Source organism: Protopterus annectens, chromosome 3.part0 (genome assembly GCF_019279795.1).
Source record: "Protopterus annectens isolate FY-2018-M chromosome 3.part0, PAN1.0, whole genome shotgun sequence".
NCBI lineage: Eukaryota > Metazoa > Chordata > Ceratodontiformes > Protopteridae > Protopterus > Protopterus annectens.
In genome coordinates this window covers 1,920,627,098-1,920,651,621 of record NC_056731.1, presented here as the reverse complement: position 1 = coordinate 1,920,651,621, position 24,524 = coordinate 1,920,627,098, and positions in this window count along the sequence as shown.

The window sequence follows — 24,524 nt, the reverse complement described above, 5'->3', positions numbered from 1 at the left end:
ATGCCTTGGCAGCTTCCCTGAAGGGATGCTATCTCTGAAAGACTTTCTGAAGTCACCATAAGTATCGGCTAATAATTTTCAGACATTACTTTTCAGAGTCGGCACTGAAGCACTGTCTGTCTGGTTAAATGACTTGTCCTGAGTCACACAATTAGGCAGTTGAGGCAGAGGGAATAAAAGCCTGGGTCACAAGAAGCAGGTCATTAACAGCTCCTTAGTCCTGTGCACCAATTGCCAGACACGATTATAAACTCTTAGAATAAGCAAAGTATTTCAATTTAGCTGACAGTTAAGTTTATATTTCTTAAGGTTTAACAGGAGGTTTACAGACAGATGATTTGAAAAATACTATGTGTCAGTGCTTATACCACCGGCTTATTCAGTAACATTTTGTGAAATCAGAAACTACTCCATCTGAGACCAAGAAGTATGCGTATTAGGAAATAAAGTAAAATATTTTGATGTGAGTTCAAATGACGAAGTTTACAAGATGAAAATGTTCAGTCATCTCCAGCAATGTTTGATTTGCAATGTTTTTTGTATAACCTGCTATATTTTTCTAATACATACATTTGTTTAAAACAATATTCTAGTCGCCCATTGGTATAAAGCAGCAGATAGGACCCTGTTTTAAAAGACTGAGGATAAGAACAAAAAATCAGTTTGTCGAGGGTGCTAACAAACCTGGAAAATATGGCTTTTTGAGCTGACAGAATGAAGTGAATAAAAAAAATTATTAAAATTGTATTTCTGGAGAGAAATGTGAGAAAAAAACAGCTATGGGGGAAATGGAAAAACTGAGAAAAAAAAATTGCAAGCTTGTAGTTACGAATCCAAACTGAGTAATAAAAAATCCGTTTTATTAGCAAACGCTTTCGGAGAAACCAATGCCCATCCTTCCTCAGACAAAAATGGCAACATTTCTTGCTATCCTTATATAGGGTAGCAATCAAACAATTACTGTATGCTTAATTGACCAATTATGACAAAATTATTGTAAAATGTCCTCAAACAAACTAATTCTGTCCGTTATTAAAAATACAAACGCCAAGTATAATTTCATTCATTTCATTCAACACCCCACCAACTTGTATTACAAGAGTAACCACATTTAAATTATACTAAAATAACTTTATACATAAAAATAGGTAAATAAATAAAATTAAATTAAATCGAATAACAGGGCTGAAAAACCTTAATTTCACCTTTTCATTGAATAATATCTTAAAAAGCAAGTGATAGAAACATGATCATTCAAGCCCGGATATATATAGGCAGCTGTACGAATTTGCCAAATGAGTTCATCCATTTCTAATTTAATTTGCCATGGACCACCTCGAATCCCAACATTTATTTTTGTAAGGATAGTAAATTTAAAAAAAGAAATGCAACATTAGGGTTATGAAGCCTGACAAGGGGGGTGGCCTTGTTTTTATGAATTATTTCCTTTATGTTGAAAAAATGTTGTCATTATTAGATTCTGTTTGCTACGAGGTAGTAAGTAATAACGAGGTCAATATAGCTTATGCCAGAATTAGAGGAACCATAGAAGACTTATTTTTGGAAAGGGTTATTGATATGGAGTTGTATCAATATTTGAACATGGTAGCGCCTAGGTTACCAGTCTTATTTGGTATCCCCAAAATCCACAAATCTCTGTCTAACCCCCCTTTTCGGCCAATTGTTGATGGTCGTGACTCCATAAACCTTTGCATGTGCAAAATTTATTGACAGCATTTTGAGACCATTAATTAGTAAGGAGTCCCAGATTTGTAAAGACTCTTGGAGTTTTCTCCAGAACATCAATAAAATCCCCTTTGATATTAATTTTTGGTTTTTAACCATTGATATTAAAGATTTATATACTGTGATACCACAGGACTTAGGGATTAAGTGGGTCCGTGAGTTCATGTATGATAGGAGGATAGATGACACCACCATTTACCTGGTTGAGACCATTTTAGAAGTTGTTTTAAATAACAACTTCATGTTGTTTGACGGAAAAATTTTCTTGCAGAAATCTGGGGTGGCAATGGGATCGCCCTGTGGCGGTAGTTTCGCCAACTGTGTTTTGGCCTATTGGGAAAGGAGATTTTTGTTCATTAATGAACATTTTGTTAAGAACGTCGCCTGGTACACTAGGTACCAGGACGAAATGTTCTTAATTTGGAAGTCATCTCCCACTGAAGTTCCAACATTTTTGGAAAGCATTTCCAGATCAACTGATTTTCTGGAATTTACATATGAGTTACAGGAAACAAGTATTAGTTATTTAGATAGTCTTCTAATTAAGGACACTGTTAACATGAGATATAAGAGTGTCATCTATAGAAAGCCTACATATTCCAATGCTTTCCTTCATTTCACCAGCTGCCACCCTAGCCATCAAAAGAAAGCAGTAGTCAAAGGGCAGATGGTTAGGGCAGCAAGGATGGTTTCTGACTTGAATGATTTCATGACGGAATGTGAACATCTATGTGAAATGTTTATTAACAGGGGATATCCATCTTTTTTGGTTTTGGACATCAAGAAAGAAGTGATGCAAAAGAGAAATGCTGGTGTGTATACACCGATTTTGTCAGGCGACGACGTTTTTTTGGATGACAACCACACTTGTGACATTTCCACACACGACACAAGTATATCTAACAGTTGTCATGGCACCAGCTTTTTGTGCACCTTTAGTGTAGATCATTTAGAGATACGGAGACTGCTTAGAAAAAATTGGGCTTTATTGACGGAGGATATCTATTTAAGTAGTAAATTGGGTAATGGTCCAAAAATCATATTTAGGAGAGGCTACAATTTGAAATTTTTGCTTGAGGGAAAATTTCAAGGTTGTATGAACAACAATAACCTTTCCTTTGGAATTTCAAAGTGTGGTGCATGTAAACAATGCAAGTTCATATGCACTGACTCTTTGGTTAAGATTAGGAATCAAATGTTCAAAGTAAGAGGGAAATTTAATTGTGAAACCAATAGCGTGGTTTACGTGGCTTTGTGTCAGAAATGCGCTGCTTTTTATATAGGTAAAACCGAAAGGAAGTTAAAGCAGCGCATTTATGAACACATATATGCAATTAATAAGCATGATTCTAACAATGCTCTTGCAAGACATACAATTGATTTCCCTGATCATTTTTTTAAATTTACTATCCTTACAAAAATAAATGTTGGGATTTGAGGTGGTCCATGGCAAATTAAATTAGAAATGGATGAACTCATTTGGCAAATTCGTACAGCTGCCTATATATATCCGGGCTTGAATGATCATGTTTCTATCACTTGCTTTTTAAGATATTATTCAATGAAAAGGTGAAATTAAGGTTTTTCAGCCCTATTATTCGATTTAATTTAATTTAATTTTATTTATTTACCTATTTTTATGTATAAAGTTATTTTAGTATAATATAAATGTGGTTACTCTTGTAATACAAGTTGGTGGGGTGTTGAATGAAATTAATGAAATTATACTTGGCGTTTGTATTTTTAATAACGGACAGAATTAGTTTGTTTGAGGACATTTTACAATAACTTTGTCATAATTGGTCGATTAAGCATACAGTAATTGTTTGATTGCTACCCTATATAAGGATAGCAAGAAATGTTGCCATTTTTGTCTGAGGAAGGAGGGGCATTGGTTTCTCCGAAAGCGTTTGCTAATAAAACGGATTTTTTATTACTCAGTTTGGATTCGTAACTACAAGCTTGCAATTTTGTTTTCTCAGTTTGTTTAGTCCTTGCTCGTGGTATTGGGAAATGGAAAAACTAACAGAACAGATGGATCATTTAAGGAAGCTATACAGGATGACCGGCTCTGCGTCCTATTTGAAAAGTTTGTGTGCATAGCCAAGGATATTGCCAAGATGAAGGGCACAATATAGCAGCAAAACGGAGAGATGAAAGTGATGACAGTACGCCATGAATGTGAAAGAGGAGAAAGTGATGATCCTGGGGAACTGATGGTGGAACTGAGAACGGAGGTACAGTAGCTGCATAAAGATCAAGCATGTGAATCCTCAGTATTCCAGAAGGGGCCTGAAAAGAAGAATTGACAACACTGCTAAACAATTTCTTTAATAAGAGACTACAGATTGGGAATGGAAAAGAAGTAAAAATGGAGAGGAGACAATGAGTGGGAATAAGAAAAGAAAATCCATCCACCACCCTCCTCCCCCAGAGACACACATGTCATTCTGTTTGTAGTTGTATAGACAAAAAGATGAGATTATGCAGCAGGTAAGTTAACTTTGGAACATCCCATATCAAGGGATGTCCAGTCACATAATGGAGGATTTTTCAGATAAGCAGAACAGAAAAAGGAATGGGAAACCAAAAAGGATGGAGCAACTGAAAGCAATGAGCTACTGAGATACAGTCATGGCAAAATGGAGGGAAGAAAGGATCCTGCTAAGAAATGCAAAATATTTAGAGAGGTTTTCAAAATACATATAAGAACAGAGCACTAAAAAGGCAAGAAATATAACCTAAGAAACAGTTAAACAAAGTTGGAATGGAAGGCTAACAGATGTAGATAGAGAAAGAAGGACAAAACAGACAATAACAAAATGTAGGACTTAGATTCTCTGCAGGTAGAAAGCCAAGAGAAGAAGAGCAGATTAAAAGAAACAAAATAAATGGAAGATTGACAGTAGAGTAGCAGAAGGGGAAGAGAGCCATGCAGCCAAACAGTCAAGGAAGTATGAGCCTTAGAAAGGAGCCTCAGGCTGAGAGGTTGAACCTTGTAAGGAGTACACTGAGAGACAGAACAGCAGAGCAAGGGAAAGACTTGGAAAAAGATACAGATAAAAAGAAGACAGAGAACCAGACATACTAACAAAGGAGTTGACTCAGATGTCAACTGCTGGACACCTAGAGGGTTAAGAAAGCTGGACAGAATGGCCAGGGAGAGAAACAGAAGGAACCCATGGGATAAAGTGAGAGACAGAGACAAGAATATAAGAAGGGTAGACAGAAATGTAGGAAATGGAAAAGGAAGGAGACATAAGGTACTATAAAATTCATATTTTGCACTCACCAGATAAAGGGAGGGTGTGCTGCTAAATGGACCTAGGCACTGGTGCACTGCATATACAGGAAGAGGCCCAGGAGAAAGGGAAGAAAACATTGTTTAAATCTCCAGTAATCACACGCATTTAAGAGGAAAGGGGATGAAAGAAAATGTGGATCATTAAAAGAGATTAGAGAAGAACAAAAAAAATGAAGGAAGAAGTTGGGCATATATAGTGAGAACTGGCAAAGATACAAAGAAAGATTGCAGAAAAAAAAGTAGGCATGGAAATACTAGCCATAAAAGAATAAGCAATAACAGCAGGACCTGAAATCAAGGTAATTATAACAATAGATGCACAGATATGGTATTGCTAGCATTACTGGTGGATAACAAGGGAGGCAATGGGTAAGCATCCCGCTGCAAAGTTTAAAACTAGGAAAGGTGGAAGAGAAATTCAAGAAATCAGGAACACAGTGATTAGGGAGGTTGAGGAAATCAGGGTCAGGGAAACTTTCACAAGCTTCTATCTGAACCTGTACTCAAGAAAAAAGCCAAGAAATACATTGGGAAAATACTCAGGTAAGTATAGCAGAAGGGTGTCAAATAATGGAGAAAAACAGAAGCAGACTGGAGGCCGTGGTCAAGAAAGAGAAAGTTAAATTGATGGTGAATAAAATGAAGGAGAGATGAGCCAGAGGAAATATGGATTCCCACCAGAGCCTTACAAGTGGAGGAAGAGTAAAGTAGTACTGACATTCACTGATGAACACAGCAGAATAAAATCAATGGGGGAAGTGTCACACTCCCTGAGTAAAGCAAGGATATTAGTAATTCTCAAGGCTGTGAGAGAATCCAGGGAGTCAGAGTTTCCACCCAATATCTTTAATAAATGTAGACATAAACATATTGGCAAGAACTATAGCAGAAAGGGTGGATGCTGGGGTCTATATTATAACATCAAAGTCTTAAAACTTTGAATGTTATAATATCGAACCCTATGCACTGAATGCTGAAAATAGCGAAGCTGCAGAATATCAAATACTTTCCTAGGGAAAGTATTTAGTCTGCTGTTTCTGCAGCTTTGTTGTTTCCTCGACTGTGGAGCGAAGGTTAAGGGTTAAGGTAAGTGTGCAAATGAAGGGGAGTGTGCGATAGGGACCTTAGGGTTAGGAAGCGGGTAAGGTGAGTGTGCTAAAGTTAGAGACCTTATGGTTAGAAAGCGGGTAAGGTGAGTGTGCAGTAGTTACAGACCTTAGGGTTAGTGTTGGGTTAAGATAAGTGGATAGCTATTAGTGTATGTATGGTTTAGTGTAGGGTTTTGTGAAGTGTATGTGTGTGGATTATTTATTTTGGTGCGCTTGTGTTGTGTGTATGTTTGTCAGAAGAGCAAATTTTTTCCCTGGGAAAAAAATTCGCTATTCTGAGTGTTTAATGTTATGGTCTTTCAATCAAAATGGTTTGATATTATAACATTTGAAGTTTTAAGACTTAGATGTTATAATATAGACCGGGATGCTGTACTACCACCGATGATATAACCAGGGTGAAATGATTTCATTAAAGGAATGATAGCGGAGGCTAACTGTTGGAAACTGATAAGCTTTATGAGGAAAGAAGGAAGGGATGAAAGAGACAGGGAAATTAGAGTCAATATTTTCAGACTTACAGAAAGTTTTTGACACAGTCAGTTGGAAATGGAGGGTGCTGAGAAACAGAGCAATGAAAGAGAGGCTTATAAAATGGATACAGGCAATGTTCAAGCAACCAAAATTAATTGTGAAGGATCATTGTAGGGAAGATACATGGAAGGGTGCAACAAGGGTACCCACTATCCCCAGGTCTATGCACCCTAATAATTGAGAAACTGTTAAGAGAGGTAAGGACTGTGATAAAGATAGAGAAAGAAGAGAAAAGATGAGTAAAATTCATTTTGCACACTAATGACTGCTTAATCATAACTACATATATATATAGCAAATAGACAAACCAAAACTCCAAAAACCATATCAAAAGCAACTAAGGCAGTCAGCAGACGTGTATGCAGCTTGAATAAAAACTGTAAACTGAGTTCAAATGCTCGAAAAGGTGCAAAACACCACTTTTTATTAATAAAAACAATAAAATGATTAGCGCTTTTGTTTCACAATATGTGGAACTTCATTAGACCCTGTTTTGCACCATTTCGAGCATTTGAACTCAGTTTACGGTTTTTATTCAAGCTGCATACATGTCCGCTGACTGCTTTTATTGCTATATATACAGCATACACTGACGATGATCCTGCCAGTCATGAACAGATCTGGGGAAGAATCAAACCTAAAATGTGATAATAACAAAACAGTACTGCTAAAGACAGAGGAAGGCAAGGGGAAAGTGGTCATAGGAGAAATCAAAAAGGTGGAGTACACTGAATTCCTAGGAATCAGGGTAACACCAGCCATGGAGGAAACCATCAAAAGCAATGAGGACATTTATTTTAGTTAGTTAGTTATGCATGCATGCTTGTTTACTGGGGAAGTACACATTATATGCAGTCCTAAGAACAAGAGAAGAAGAGGCAAAATTAAGAAAGATACAAAGTGAATGGGAGAAAAAGGGGGGACGGTAGGAAGAAGTCAGGAAGATAGCAGCGAAAACAGGGAAATCACATAGGTTGGTAGACAAACAGATGAAGGTAATGCACAGCTGATATTGAACCTCCATAAAGCTGAAGAAATGAAGAAGTCAAGAACATGCCAGATGCTGGAGATATAAAGGAGAGAAATCAGCGATGACATATATGCTCTGGGAATGTCAATGGGTGAATGAGACCTGAAAAAAGGCAATGGAGATATGAGGGCAAACAAATGGAAAGGAAGCCCCCAGAGTCTGGGATTTCTGCATTTGGGGTCTGAAAGAGAAAGGCAGTATGGAAGGAGAAGGAATAAAGGACTATAAAAACAACAGCATACAAGGATAAGAGCATAACAGTAAAAATATGGAAAACCAGCTGAAGTTCAGCTACACAAGAACTAATTAAGAGATTCCTGATGGTCAAAATGCGAGTGATGAGCCAGGCAGCAATGAAGGGAAGAAAAGTTCAGAATGGATAGAAGTGTTAAATAACTATGGAATATACAGGGAGAGGAAGTCAGAGAGGGAAAGATAGGAGATTTATGTTGGTGAGAAATATGCACTGTGCATGAAGATGGCACTTGCACATAGTTTTGGTATTACACAATAAAGATGTCAAAAACAGTTCCGTTTGTTCAAAGCAGAAGCATGCACATTCAGTAAACTAGTAAGTGTATTTAAAGAAATAAATATTTCAATAAAAGTTAATCTTCCTTCGAAGTTACTTTCAGACAAGCCAAAGGGTAACTCACCTGACTGCACTATTCTTAGAAAAGCTCAGTGCTATACTAAAACTTAGCCATTTTTCTTTATATTTGCCCACTGACTTCTGAGAATATGCTTCTCTTAAAATAATTCTACTGACTCTGTGTTATTATATAACAGGTAAAGGAACAAACCTTTTTTATTGCAAATGTGTAAATATTTCATTTTCCATGAAATTATATGGGCTGACATCTCTACTATGCTTACCAAATGAAAAACAGGAAAATTTGGGATTTATGAAATAACCAAAATAACCACATTAACTTTTTCTATGTGGTTCCATTAAAATGAAACAAAGTCCCAGTTAAGAGAGAGAAATATTTAAAAGATCTAAGAGACTTACAATTTTGGGGTCTACTACAAGTGCAAACATACCATTATCTCACAACACACTTCCTTTTTGCACACACTGATATTGGTGAGTGCCCTTACTCTCATTACCCTGACTTCTGTGTAGAACCCTAGGAATAACTCCTCCTCCCAGAACCCTGACCATAACCTTAAAAACAACTCTTGAACTCTCTCTAAACCTGAAATCCCCCTCACCTTCTCCCCTAACCAGAACTCTGAGCCAATTCCCAATCGCTCCCTAAACCTAGAATCCCCCTCCCCTCCCAAACTAAAACTCTGAACCAACTACCAATGACTCCCTAAACCTAAAATCCCCCTCCCCTCCCCAACCCAAACTTTGAGCCAACTGTGATCATTCTCTAAACTTAAAATCCTCCTCCCCTTCCCTCCCTAACCCGAACTCTGAGCTATTCCCTGATCACTCCCTAAACCAAAAATCCCCCTCCCCTCTACTCCCTAACCCAAACTCTGAGCCAACTTGTGATTATTCTCTAAACATAAAATCCCCCCTCCCTAACCCGAACACTGAGCTATCCCCTGATCACTCCCTAAATCTAAAATCCCCTTCCCTTACGCTAACTCTGAGCCAACTCCTAATCACCCTCTAAACCTAAAATCCCTCCTCTCTAGCCCTAACACTGAGTCAACTCCCAGTCACTCCTTAAACCTAAAATCCCCTTCCCTCTCCTCCCCGTACACTAACTCTAAGTCAACTCCCAGTCACTCCCTAAACGTAAAATTTCCCTCCTCTAGCCCTATCTCTAAGTCAACTTCCAATCACTCGCTAAACCTAAAATCTCCTTCCTCTCCATACACTTAAAGGTCTCCTCACCATTTTCCTTCCACATTTACCATTTTTGTGATGAGACCTTAATGGGAGTCCAACTACTACAGCAGCTTCATCCCTGAACTTAAGTTCCAGTTCAAGCAGATGCTCGACCAGGTGAGTAGGTGGGGAAACAGACACTCAAGCCCATGGCTCTGAGTTCCTGCAGCGGCTGTAAGGGTCCCATAGTTTTCTTAGTATGATTATCATGGCAGCTGGTATTGTTTCCAAGCCTCAAAATGAAAACAGCAAACAGCAGATCTGAGATCTACCTCAGTTTCCCCAGGACCAACCTGAACTAGCCCCTGTTTTGGAGAAAAATCACACTAAAAATGAAATTCAGTGAAGAAATAATAAATTGTGAACTCTAACTTCTAAATCAAAACTTTCACTTTTTTATTTATTTATTTTTTTAATTTTGAAATACATATTTAGTATTGCATGTCTCACTAGGCAAAAATCAGCAAACTGAATTCTCCCCAATCCAGTATAAAAACAGTTATATGTAATACAAATCAAATGCTGTAGCTTATCCTAAATCTTTAAGGAAAGAATGCTATCTAGTCCTTATGCAAAAAAAATGTTCTTTTGAACATTAGAGGAAAATGTAAGTAGTGTATACTTTGGAAGGGCACATAATATTTGTCCTGTCTTTAAATTGATAATTTAACTACCTACTGGTTTAAAGCTGGTAGTCATGCAATACTAAATATGTAATGCAACATCAAAAATAAATAAATAAAATCTCCTACCTTTAAATATAAAACATAGTCCACTAATAGCTAGATGAATTTTCATGAGCCCATTGAAAAATCAATTCAAAATACTCAGCCTAGAAAGTTAATCCATCATTAAATGTCCATTTTAAATTCTAGTTGTTAAAAGAAAAGAAGTAGGATAAAGCTTAAAGAATATGTCCGGTTAAAAGTAAATTGTAAATACTTGTATGAATCTGAAAGGTGCCACATAGAGTGGTAATGCTGCTTAGCAGCAAAACAAGAAAGTAGGTCACACGGAAGAAAACTAAAACTCAAAAAAGACCCTGGAGAACCAGAGTCTTCACTGTGTAATACTTTAAATCTCCTTAAAAGGAGAACAATAGGATATGTACAAATGATGGCTTAAGGACATATAAGTGTTCCAGCTCCATGGGTTCCAAATGACTGCAACGTTTTACTTTTTCTGTCTTTACTGGAACAATCAGGCCAATAAAACCAACCCCCCCACTAGCTGCAAATATATGTTTTGCACTTTTCATGGACTTTCCCATACAGCAGAAGTGGATAGTTTGGCCATTTTCTGAAAACATTCTACTTTTAAAAAACCTTATATCCATACAATTAGGGGGACAGCAAAATGTCCCAAATAAGCAACAAAACAAATAAAAAGGTTACACAGAAAAGTCACGCAGGCAAAACATTAATGAGACCAAGGGAAACTGGAGTCTTCACTATATAATACCATAAGCATCCGTTATCAAGTAGCTGGAACACACTGTATGTCCTTAAGGGGGCATTTGCATATTTCTCATGGGCATCTTTTAAAAGTATTACACAATAAAGATTCTGATTCTCCGGGATCTTTTTTATGATATTTCTGGTTAGTAACATCCTAATATCAGAGCTACAACCACATATGACTTTTGCTGTAAAGCAGTCTGTTAAATTTTACATATTAAGAAAAACAGGAAATGGAAACAGAGATGAGTGCCGTACTTATACAAACAATTTAGTTTTATATACTTTACAATAATACATTCTAATTCTTACTGTATTGCCAAACAGAATAAAAATAAAAGAATTATGGAAAGTTAGTAACATTAACTGCTGTTTTAGCATATAATCAACTATGTACTTGTGAAACAAAAATGGTACTTAAGTGTTATTGCAACCAGATTCGTACCATCTCTTTTTTTCTAATGCGCTCTTTGGAGAATGGTGCTGTTGCACAATTGTATAGTGGTAATGATACATTCAACAAATAAAGTGTAGTCATGTAGCATGGAGATCCACTAGGGTGAAAGGTAGCAGCTCCTGAGAAATCATTGGCCTGGTAGTTACTATTCCTTACAGGCACCTTGCCTTTTGATGAGTACTGCCCATGAGAAGTTACAGCATATATTCATGAGTAATTTCCACTTGGATAAGCTTCTGATCAGGAATGCAGGATCTGTAATGCAGTGTGGAGTTCGCAGAACAAATAAAGTACACCACCCAGGAATAGAAAATTTGACCGTTATTCGTGTTCCTGCCTCATACCCAATGTGACAGAGTAAAACTTAGTGGTTTACACACCCCTTTTAACATTCAGATACCTATTTTCGGTGAAACATTACAAATTATGCCACTTCGGAAATCTGGTTGCTAAAATATGCAAGTACACAAAAAAATCTTTCAACAGAAGTAGAAAATAACAATGTTGATCTAAAGGAATATGAAACCACAGGAAGAATGAGTAATCTATTGCACCTGATACAGATATCACATGTACCATACTCATTACTGTACATACAATAGACAGGGATACCACATGTACCTTACTCATTATTGTACGTATAATAGACAGAGATACCACATGTACTGTACTCACTATTGTATATATAATAGACAGAAATACCACATGTACCGTACTCATTATTGTACATATAACAGACAGAGGTACCACATGTACCTTACTCATTATTGTATGTATAATACAGAGATACCACATGTACTGTACTCATTATTGTACATATAATAGAAATACCATGTAACTTACTCATTATTGTACTTATAATAGACAGAGATACCACATGTACCGTACCCATTAATGTACGTATAATAGACAGACATACCACATGTACAGCACTCATTATTGTACATATAATAGACACCGATACCATATGTACCATACACATTATTGTACATATAATACACAGAGATACCACATGTACCTTAATCATTATTGTACGTATAATAGACAGAAATACCACATGTACTGTACTCATTATTGTACATATATTAGACAGAGATACCACATGTACAGCACTCACTATTGTACATATAACAGACAGACCACATCTACTGTACACATTATTGTACATATAATAGACAGAGATACCACATGTACCTTACTCATTACTGTAGATATAATAGACAGACATACCATATGTACTGTACTCAGTGTATATATAATAGACAGAGATACCACATGCAACGTACTCAATATTGTACGTATAATAAACACAGATATCACACATATCATACCCATTATTGTACGTATAATAGACAGAGATACCACATGTACAGTATTCCTTATTGTACATATAAAAGACAGAGATACCACATGTACAGCACTCATTATTGTACATATAACAGACAGAGGTACCACATGTACCTTACTCATTATTGCACATATAATAGACAGAGATACCACATGTACCTTATTCATTATTGTACTTATAATACACAGAGATACCACATGCACCTTACTCACTATTGTACATATAATAGACAGAGATACCACATGTACATTACTCATTATTGTACATATAATAGACAGAGGTACCACAGGTACCTTACTCATTATTGTACGTATAACAGAGATACCACATGTACCTTACTCATTACTGTACGCATAACAGACAGAGATACCACATGTACCTTACTCATTATTGTACATATAATAGACAGAAGTATCACATGTACCTTACTCATTACTGTACATATAATAGACAGAGATACCACATGTATCTTACACATTATTGCACGTATAATAGACAGAGATACCACATGCACCATACTCATTATTGTAAATATAACAGACAAAGGTACAACATGTACTGTACTCATTATTGTATATATAATAGGCAGAAATACCACATGTACCATGCTCATTATTGTACATATAATAGACAGAGGTACCACATGTACTGTACTCATTATTGTATGTATAATAGAGATACCACATGTACCGTACCCACCATTGTATGTATAATACAGATACCACATGTACAGTACTAATTATTGTACATACAATAGACAGCGATACCACATGTACTGTACATATAATAGACAGAGATACCACATGTACCTTACTCATTATTGTACGTATAACAGACAGACATACCATATGTACTGTACTCATTATTGTACATATAATAGACAGAGATACCGCAGAGGTAGCATTGTTGCCTCACAGCAAAAGGTTCTCCCATTCGATTTTTGGCTGGAGAGCGGGGAGTGCCTTCTGTGTGGAGTCTGCATGATCTCCCTGTGGTTGGGTGGGTGTTTAAAAGACATGCGTAAATGGGTGTGCCTTCGTTGAAGGTTGAAAGTTGAGCTGGTATCGTGGCGTTCATAAAAATCTACTAACAATCATTACCAGACCAGAGTTCCACTGCGGCGACCCCTAACCAGAAAAGGCCAAAAGACAACAACAGCCACATGTACCTTACTCATTATTGTACGTATAATAGACAGAGAAACCACATGTACTGTACTCAATATTGTACATATAAACACTATAGCAGCTCAATGAAACCAGTACGACAGAACCACGGCGTTGATACCAGCTGCTTAACGCCAAATGCATAGGCTGTGATACTCCAAACTAAAATTTGATCCAAAACACGAAATGGATAAACTTAAATAAAAACCATTTATTGCACACAATGATTAAGCGCTTTCACCTACATCCACAGTAGGCTTCTTCAGAATAAAAAACATTTCGCTTACAAATCTTTAAATAGTTAAAATTGGCGCCAAAAGGAACTCTAATCCTTAAAGAGATATGCACTTGCTGTTAAATGTATACCAATGTATACTCTCATCTTAAAAACAGTCCAACTCAATTTGATATATAATAGTTATAACAATTAATACTAAAGCATGAAAATAGATTTAACATATTAAAACATATTAAAACATATGAATGAATAGTTCATACTTTACTGTTAAATTCATTGACAGTATTCTATAATGCTTTTAGTGGATATACTGTCATTTAAACCTGGTGGAGTCGTGGCATCTGTTAAAATCTGCCAGTATGTTTCCCTAAATGATAGCATATTTTTTAAATTACATCCTTTTGGATCTGGTGTCACTGACTCCACTATAGCAAATTTAAATGAATGTTCTAATCCCTTGCCGATGATGTGCCTGGCAAGGGCATTGTTGTCATCACTTTTTCTTATACTATATTGATGTGCATAAATTCTCTTTTTAAATTTTTGCTCCGTTTTACCAATATAGTAAGACGGGCACTTTATACACTTCGCTAAATAAATTATAAAGCTACTATTGCAGTTTCCTTTTTTAAAAAAGATTTTGCTGCTATTATAATTTGCTAACCTTGTAAATGATTCTTCCAAAATCAGAGGACACTGCTTACAACATCCACATCTAGTGGTGTGTTGTGCATCATGTATATTCCTTTTCTTCTCAGAATTACATCTCTCTAATATACTCTTGATGTTAGGGGCCATTTTGTACACAAAAGTTGGTTTTTTACCTAAAATAACTTCCATCTCCTGATCTGTCAGCATAGTGTACCAGTGCTTATACAAAATGTTTTTCACTTTATTGTGATGTGTGTTATATTCTATAATACAGGCTCTCCCATATTCTGTATTATTAATCACTTTTTCTACTGTAGCAGAATCCTTATCCATATATTTATAACCCAATAATGGGAAAATGTTGGTACCCCATCTGTCTAACAAATCTGTACAGATTTTCTTCATCATATTAATACTGTATCCTCTATCTACAAATAAGGACATAATATATTCAATCTCTTTCTTAACGGCTTCAATTGTAGTAGTCATTCTCAATGCCCTAATACACTGGCCTTTAAAAATATTAATTTTAGTTCTGTCTGGATGAAAGCTATCAAAATCCAAGTAGGAATTTGTAAATGTTTCTTTCCTATGTATGCTGGAGTGGAAGGACTCTCCTCTTTTAGTGACAAGGGTGTCCAAATAGGGCACACCATAGTCATTAAAGTTGGCCGTGAATTTCAAATAATTACTACTCTCATTAATATACATAAGAAATTCACCAAACTGTTCCTGGGTTCCCATCCATAATATATATATATCATCCAGAAGCGAGTAGTATTTGATGTTAGACATGTATTTACTTTAAACACCACCTCTTCCTCCCAGTCCAGCATAACCATATTAGCGAAAATGGGGGCACAAGCTGCCCCCATCGCTACTCCTCTTGTTTGTTTAAATATTTCCCCTTCATAGTATATGAAATTGTTGTCCAACACTATGGACATCAAGTCATATACTAGATGGATTTTGTCTCTAGTTAGATTGCTATGCTTGTGAATACTCCTATAAAAAGCCTCCAACCCCTCTGCTTTAGGAATACACATAAACAGGTCTACAACATCTATTGAAGCAAAAATTAACTGATTGGAAATTAAAGTCACTGGGTATTTTTTAAGAAACTCCCAGGAATCCTTTACCATGTGATCTACATTGTTATATACATGTTTCAACAAGTTGTCTATCAAGACACCACTAGGGAAGGTTTTTGTCCTGCTGCCTGAAATAATAGGCCTAAAGGGGGGTTTTTACCTAAAGTTATTTTAGGTAAAAAACCAACTTTTGTGTACAAAATGGCCCCTAACATCAAGAGTATATTAGAGAGATATAATTCTGAGAAGAAAAGGAATATACATGATGCACAACACACCACTAGATGTGGATGTTGTAAGCAGTGTCCTCTGATTTTGGAAGAATCATTTACAAGGTTAGCAAATTATAATAGCAGCAAAATCTTTTTTAAAAAAGGAAACTGCAATAGTAGCTTTATAATTTATTTAGCGAAGTGTATAAAGTGCCCGTCTTACTATATTGGTAAAACGGAGCAAAAATTTAAAAAGAGAATTTATGCACATCAATATAGTATAAGAAAAAGTGATGACAACAATGCCCTTGCCAGGCACATCATCGGCAAGGGATTTGAACATTCATTTAAATTTGCTATAGTGAGTCAGTGACACCAGATCCAAAAGGATGTAATTTAAAAATATGCTATCATTTAGGGAAACATACTGGCAGATTTTAACAGATGCCACGACTCCACCAGGTTTAAATGACAGTATATCCACTAAAAGCATTATAGAATACTGTCAATGAATTTAACAGTAAAGTATGAACTATTCATTCATATGTTTTAATATGTTTTAATATGTTAAATCTATTTTCATGCTTTAGTATTAATTGTTATAACTATTATATATCAAATTGAGTTGGACTGTTTTTAAGATGAGAGTATACATTGGTATACATTTAACAGCAAGTGCATATCTCTTTAAGGATTAGAGTTCCTTTTGGCGCCAATTTTAACTATTTAAAGATTTGTAAGCGAAATGTTTTTTATTCTGAAGAAGCCTACTGTGGATGTAGGTGAAAGCGCTTAATCATTGTGTGCAATAAATGGTTTTTATTTAAGTTTATCCATTTCGTGTTTTGGATCAAATTTTAGTTTGGAGTATCACAGCCTATGCATTTGGCGTTAAGCAGCTGGTATCAACGCCGTGGTTCTGTAATATTGTACATATAATAGACAGAAATACCACATGTACCGTTCTCATTATTGTATGTATAATAGACAGACCTACCACATGTACTGTACTCATTATTGTATATATAATAGACAGAAATACCAAATGTACCAAACTCATTATTGTACGTATAATAGACAGATATACCACATGTACCATACCCATTATTGTACGTATAATAGACAGAGATACCACATATGCTATACTCATTATTGTACATATAATAGACAGAGGTACGACATGTACAGTACATATTATTGTACATCTAATAGACAGAGATACCACATGTACCTTACTCATTATTGCACGTATAATAGAAAGAGAAACTACATGTACAGCACTCCTTATTGTACACATAACAGACAGAGATACCACATGTACTGTGAACATTATTGTACATATAATAGACAGAGATACTATATGTACCTTAGTCATTTTTGTAAGTATAATAGACAGAGATACCACATATACTGTACTCATTATTGTATATATAATAGACAGAAATACCACATGTACCATACTCATTATTGTACATATAAACGACAGAGATACCACATGTACCTTACTCATGATTGTACGTATAATAGACAGAGATACCACATATGCCAGACTCATTATTGTACATATAACAGACAGAGGTACCACATGTACTGTACACATTATTGTACATATAATAGACAGAGGTACCATATGTAGCGTACATATTATTCTACATATAATAGACAGAGATACCACATGTACTGTACACATTACTGTACATATAATAGACAGAGATTCCATATGTACCTTATTCATTATTGTATGTATAATAGACAGAGCTACCACATGTACTGTACTCATTATTGTATATATAATAAAAAACCACATGTACCATACTCGTACGTATAATAGACAGAGATACCACATGTACCATACCCATTATTGTACGTATAATAGACAGAGATACCACATGTACAGTATTCATTATTCTACATATAATAGACAGAGATACCACATGAACAGCACTCATTATTGTGCATATAATAGACAGAGGTACCACATGTACCGTACAAATTATTGTACATATAATAGACAGAGATACCACATGTACTTTACTCATTATTGTACGTATAATAGACAGAGATACCACATATGCCGCACTCATTACTGAACATATAATAGACAGAGGTACCACATGTACTGTACACATTATTGTGCATATAACAGACAGAGGTACCACATGTACCGTACACATTATTGTACATATAATAGACAGAGATACCACATGTACCGTACCCATTATTGTACGTATAAAAGACAGAGATACCACATGTACAGCACTCATTATTGCATAAATAACAGATAGAAATACCACATGTACTGTACTCATTATTGTATGTATAACAGAAAGAGATACCACATGTACCGTACCCATTATTGTACGCATAATAGAAAGAGAAACTACATGTACAGCACTCATTATTGTACACATAACAGACAGAGATACCACATGTACTGTGCACATTATTGTACATATAAAAGACAGAGATACTATATGTACCTTAGTCATTATTGTAAGTATAATAGACAGAGCTACCACATGTACTGTACTCATTATTGTATATATAATAGACAGAAATACCACATGTACCGAACTCATTATTGTACGTATAATACACAGAGATACCACATGTACCGTACCCATTATTGTACGTATAATAGACAGAGATACCACATGTACCGTACCCATTATTGTACGTATAATAGACAGAGATACCACATGTACAGTATTCATTATTGTACATATAATAGAGATACCACATGTACAGCACTCATTATTGTACATATAATAGACAGAGGTACCACATGTACTGTACACATTATTGTACATATAATAGACAGAGATACCACATGTACCTTACTCATTATTGCACGTATAATAGACAGAGATACCACATGTACTGTAGTCATTATTGTATACATAATAGACAGAAATACCAAATGTACCGTACTCATTATTGTACATATAAAAGACAGAGATACCACATGTACCTTACTCATTATTGTACGTATAATAGACAGAGATACCACATATGCCATACTCATTATTGTACATATAATAGACAGAGGTACCACATGTACCATACACATTATTGTACATATAATAGACAGAGATACCACATGTACCTTACTCATTATTGCACGTATAATAGATAGAGATACCACATGTACTGTACTCATTATTGTATATATAATAGAAATACCACATGTAACATACTCATTATTTTACATATAATAGACAGAGATACCACATGTAACTTATTAATTTTTGTACGTATAATAGACAGAGATACCACATATGCCGTACTCATTATTGTACATATAATAGACAGAGGTACCACATGTATCGTACACATTATTGTACATATAATAGATGGAGGTACCACATGTAGCGTACACATTATTGTACATATAATAGACAGAGATACCACATGTACTGTACACATTATTGTACATATAATAGACAGAGATACCACTAGTACCTTATGCATTGTATGTATAATACACAGAGCTACCACATGTACTGTACTCATTATTGTATATATAATAGACAGAAATACCACATGTACCATACTCGTACGTATAATAGACAGAGATACCACATGTACCGTACCCATTATTGTACGTATAATAGACAGAGATACCACATGTACAGTATTCATTATTGTACATACAATAGACAGAGATACCACATATACAGCACTCATTATTGTACATATAATAGAAAGAGGTACCACATGTACCGTACACATTGTTGTACATATAATAGACAGAGATACCACATCTACTGTACTCATTATTGTATATATAATAGACAGAAATACCACATGTACCGTACTCATTATTGTACAAATAATAGACAGAGATACCACATGTACCTTACTCATTATTGTACGGATAATAGACAGAGATACCACATATGCCATTCTCATTATTGTACATATAATAGACAGAGGTACCACATGTACCATACACATTATTCTACATATAATAAACAGAGGTACCACATGTACCGTACACATTATTGTACATATAATAGACAGACACCACATGTACCATACACATTACTGTACATATAATAGACAAAGATACCACATGTACCTTATTCATTAATGTATGTATGTATAATAGACAGAGCTGCCACATGTACTGTACTCATTATTGTATATACAATAGACAGAAATACCACATGTACCATACTCATTATTGTACGTATAATAGGCAGAGATACCACATGTACCGTACCCTTTATTGTACGTGTAATAGAGATACCACATGTACAGTATTCATTATTGTACATATAATAGACAGAAATACTACATGTATAGCAATCATTAGGGTACATATAACAGACAAAGGTACCACATGTACCATACAAATTATTGCACATATAATAGACAGAGAAACCACATGTACCTTACTCATTATTGCACGTATAATAGATAGAGATACCACATGTACTGTACTCATTATTGTATATATAATAGACAGAAATACCACATGTACCGTACTCATTAGTGTACATATAATAGACAGAGGTACCACATGTACCGTACATATTATTGTACATATAATAGATAGAGATTCCACATGTGCCTTACTCATTATTATACGTATAATAGAGATTCCACATATGCCATACTCATTACTGCACATATAATAAACATAGGCACCACATGTACCGTACACATTATTGTACATATAACAGACAGAGGTACCACATGTACCGTACACATTATTGTACATATAATAGACAGAGGTACCACATGCACCGTACACATTATTGTACATATAATAGACAGAGGTACCACATGTACCTTACTCATTATTGCACGTATAATAGACAGAGATACCGAATGTACTGTATTCATTATTGTATATATAAAAGACAGAAATAACAGATGTACCGTACTCATTATTGTACATATAATAGACAGAGATACCACATATGCCATACTCATTATTGTACATATAATAGACAGAGGTACCACATGTAGCGTACACATTATTGTACATATAATAGACAGAGATACCACATGTACATTATTCATTATTGAATGTATAATACACAGAGCTACCACATGTAATGTACTCATTATTGTATATATAATAGACAGAAATACCACATGTACCGTACTCGTACATATAATAGACAGAGATACCACATGTACCGTACCCATTATTGTACATATAATAGACAGCGATACCACATGTACAGCACTCATTATTGTACAAATAGACAGAGGTACCACATATACCGTACACATTGTAGTACATATAATAGACATACCACATGTATCTTATTCATTATTGCACGTATAATAGACAAAGATACCACATGTACTGTACTCATTATTGTATATATAACAGACAGAAATACCACATATACCATACTCATTACTGTACAAATAATAGACAGAGATAACACATGTACCTTACTCATTATAGTACGTATAATAGACAGAGATACCACATATGCCGTACTCATTATTGTACATATAATAGACAGAGGTACCACATGTACCGTACACATTATTGTACATATAATAGACAGAGATACCACATGTACCGTACCCATTATTGTACATATAACAGAGATACCACATGTACAGCACTCATTATTGTACATATAATAGACAGAGATACCACATTTACCATACACATTACTGTACATATAATAGACAGAGATACCACATGTACCTTATTTATTAATGTATAATAGACAGTGCTACCACATGTACTGTACTCATTATTGTATATATAATAGACAAAAATATCACATGTACCATACTCATTATTGTACGTATAATAGACAGAGATACCCCATGTACCGTATCCTTTATTGTACGTGTAATAGAGATACCACATGTACAGTATTCATTATAGTACATATAATAGACAGAAATACCACATGTACAGCACTCATTAGTGTACATATAACAGACAGACGTACCACATGTACCATACACATTATTGTACATATAATAGACAGAGATACCAAATGTACATTTCTCATTATTGCATGTATAATAGACACAGATACCACATGTACTGTACTCATTATTGTACATATATTAGACAGAGACACCACATGTACCTTACTCATTATTGTACATATAATAGACAGAGATACCACATGTACCTTATTCATTACAGTAAGTATAATAGACAGAGCTACCACATGCACTGTACTCATTATTGTATATATAATAGACAGAAATACCACATGTGCAGAACTCATTGTATGCATAATAGACAGAGATACCACATGTACTGTACCCATTATTGTACATATAATAGACAGAGATACCTCATGTACAGCAGTCATTATTGTACATATAGTAGACAGAGGTACCACATCTACCGTACCCATTATTGTACATATAATAGACAGAGATACCACATGTACCCTACCCATTATTGTACGTATAACAGACAGAGATGCTACATGTACAGCACTCATTATTGTACACATAATAGACAGAGATACCACATGTACTGTGCACATTATTCTACATATAACAGATACAGATACTACATGTACCTTACTCATTATTGTATGTATAATAGACAGAGCTACCACATGTACTGTACTAATTATTGTATATATATTAGACAGAAATACCACATGTACCGTACTCATTATTGCACGTATAATAGACAAAGATACCAAATGTACTGTATTCATTACTGTACATATAATAGACAGAGATACCACATGTACCTTACTCATTATTGTACGTATTATAGACAGAGATACCACATATGCCGTACTCATTATTGTACGTATAATAGACAGAGGTACCACATGTACCGTACACATTATTGTACATATAATAGACAGAGATACCACATGTACCTTATTCATTAATGTACGTATGTATAATAGACAGAGCTACCACATGTACTGTACTCATTATTGTATATATAACAGACAGAAATACCACATGTACCATACTCATTATTGTACGAATAATAGACAGAGATACCACATCTACCGTAACCTTTATTGTACGTGTAATAGAGATACCACATGTACAGAATTCATTATTGTACATATAATAGACAGAAATACCACATGTACAGCACTCAGTGTACGTATAACAGACAGAGGTACCACATGTACTATACACATTATTGTACATATAATAGACAGAGAAACCACATGTACCTTACTCATTATTGCACGTATAATAGAGATATCACATGTACTGTACTCATTATTGTATATATAATAGACAGAAATACCACATGTACCGCACTCATTAGTGTACATATAATAGACAGAGGTATCACATGTATCATACATATTATTGTATATATAATAGACAGAGATTCCACATGTGCCTTACTCATTGTTGTACGTATAACAGAGATACCACATATGCCATACTCATTATTGTACATATAATAGACATAGGTAGCACATGTACCATACACATTATTGTACATATAACAGACAGAGGTACCACATATGCCGTACTCATTATTGTACATAAAATAGACAGAGGTACCACATGTACCGTACACATTATTGTACATATAACAGACAGAGGTAACACATATGCCGTACTCATTATTGTACATATAATAGACAGAGGTACCACATGTACCGTACACATTATTGTACATATAAAAGACAGAGATACCACATGTACTTTACTCATTATTGCACGTATAATAGACAGAGATACCACATCTACTGTACTCATTATTATATATATAATAGACAGAAATACCACATGCACCGTACTCATTATTTTACTTATAATAGACAGGGATACCACATGTACCTTACTCACTATTGTACATATAATAGACAGAGATACCACATGTACCTTATTCATTATTGTATGTATAATAGACAGAGCCAGCACATGCACTGTACTCATTATTGTATATATAATAGACAGAAATACCACATGTACCGTACTCATTGTACGTATAATAGACAGAGATACCACATGTACCGTACCCATTATTGTACATATAATAGACAGAGATACCACATGTACCGTACACATTAATGTACGTATAACAGACAGAGATGCTACATGTACAGCACTCATTATTGTACACATAATAGACAGAGATACCACATGTACTGTGCACATTATTGTACATATAATAGACAGAGAAACTACATGTACCTTACTCATTATTGTACATATAATACACAGAGATACCACAAATGCCGTACTCATTATTGTACATATAATAGACAGAGAAACTACATGTACCTTACTCATTATTGTACGTATAATAGACAGAGATACCACAAATGCCGTACTCATTATTGTACATATAATAGACAGAGGAACCACTTGTACCGTACACATTATTGTACATATAACA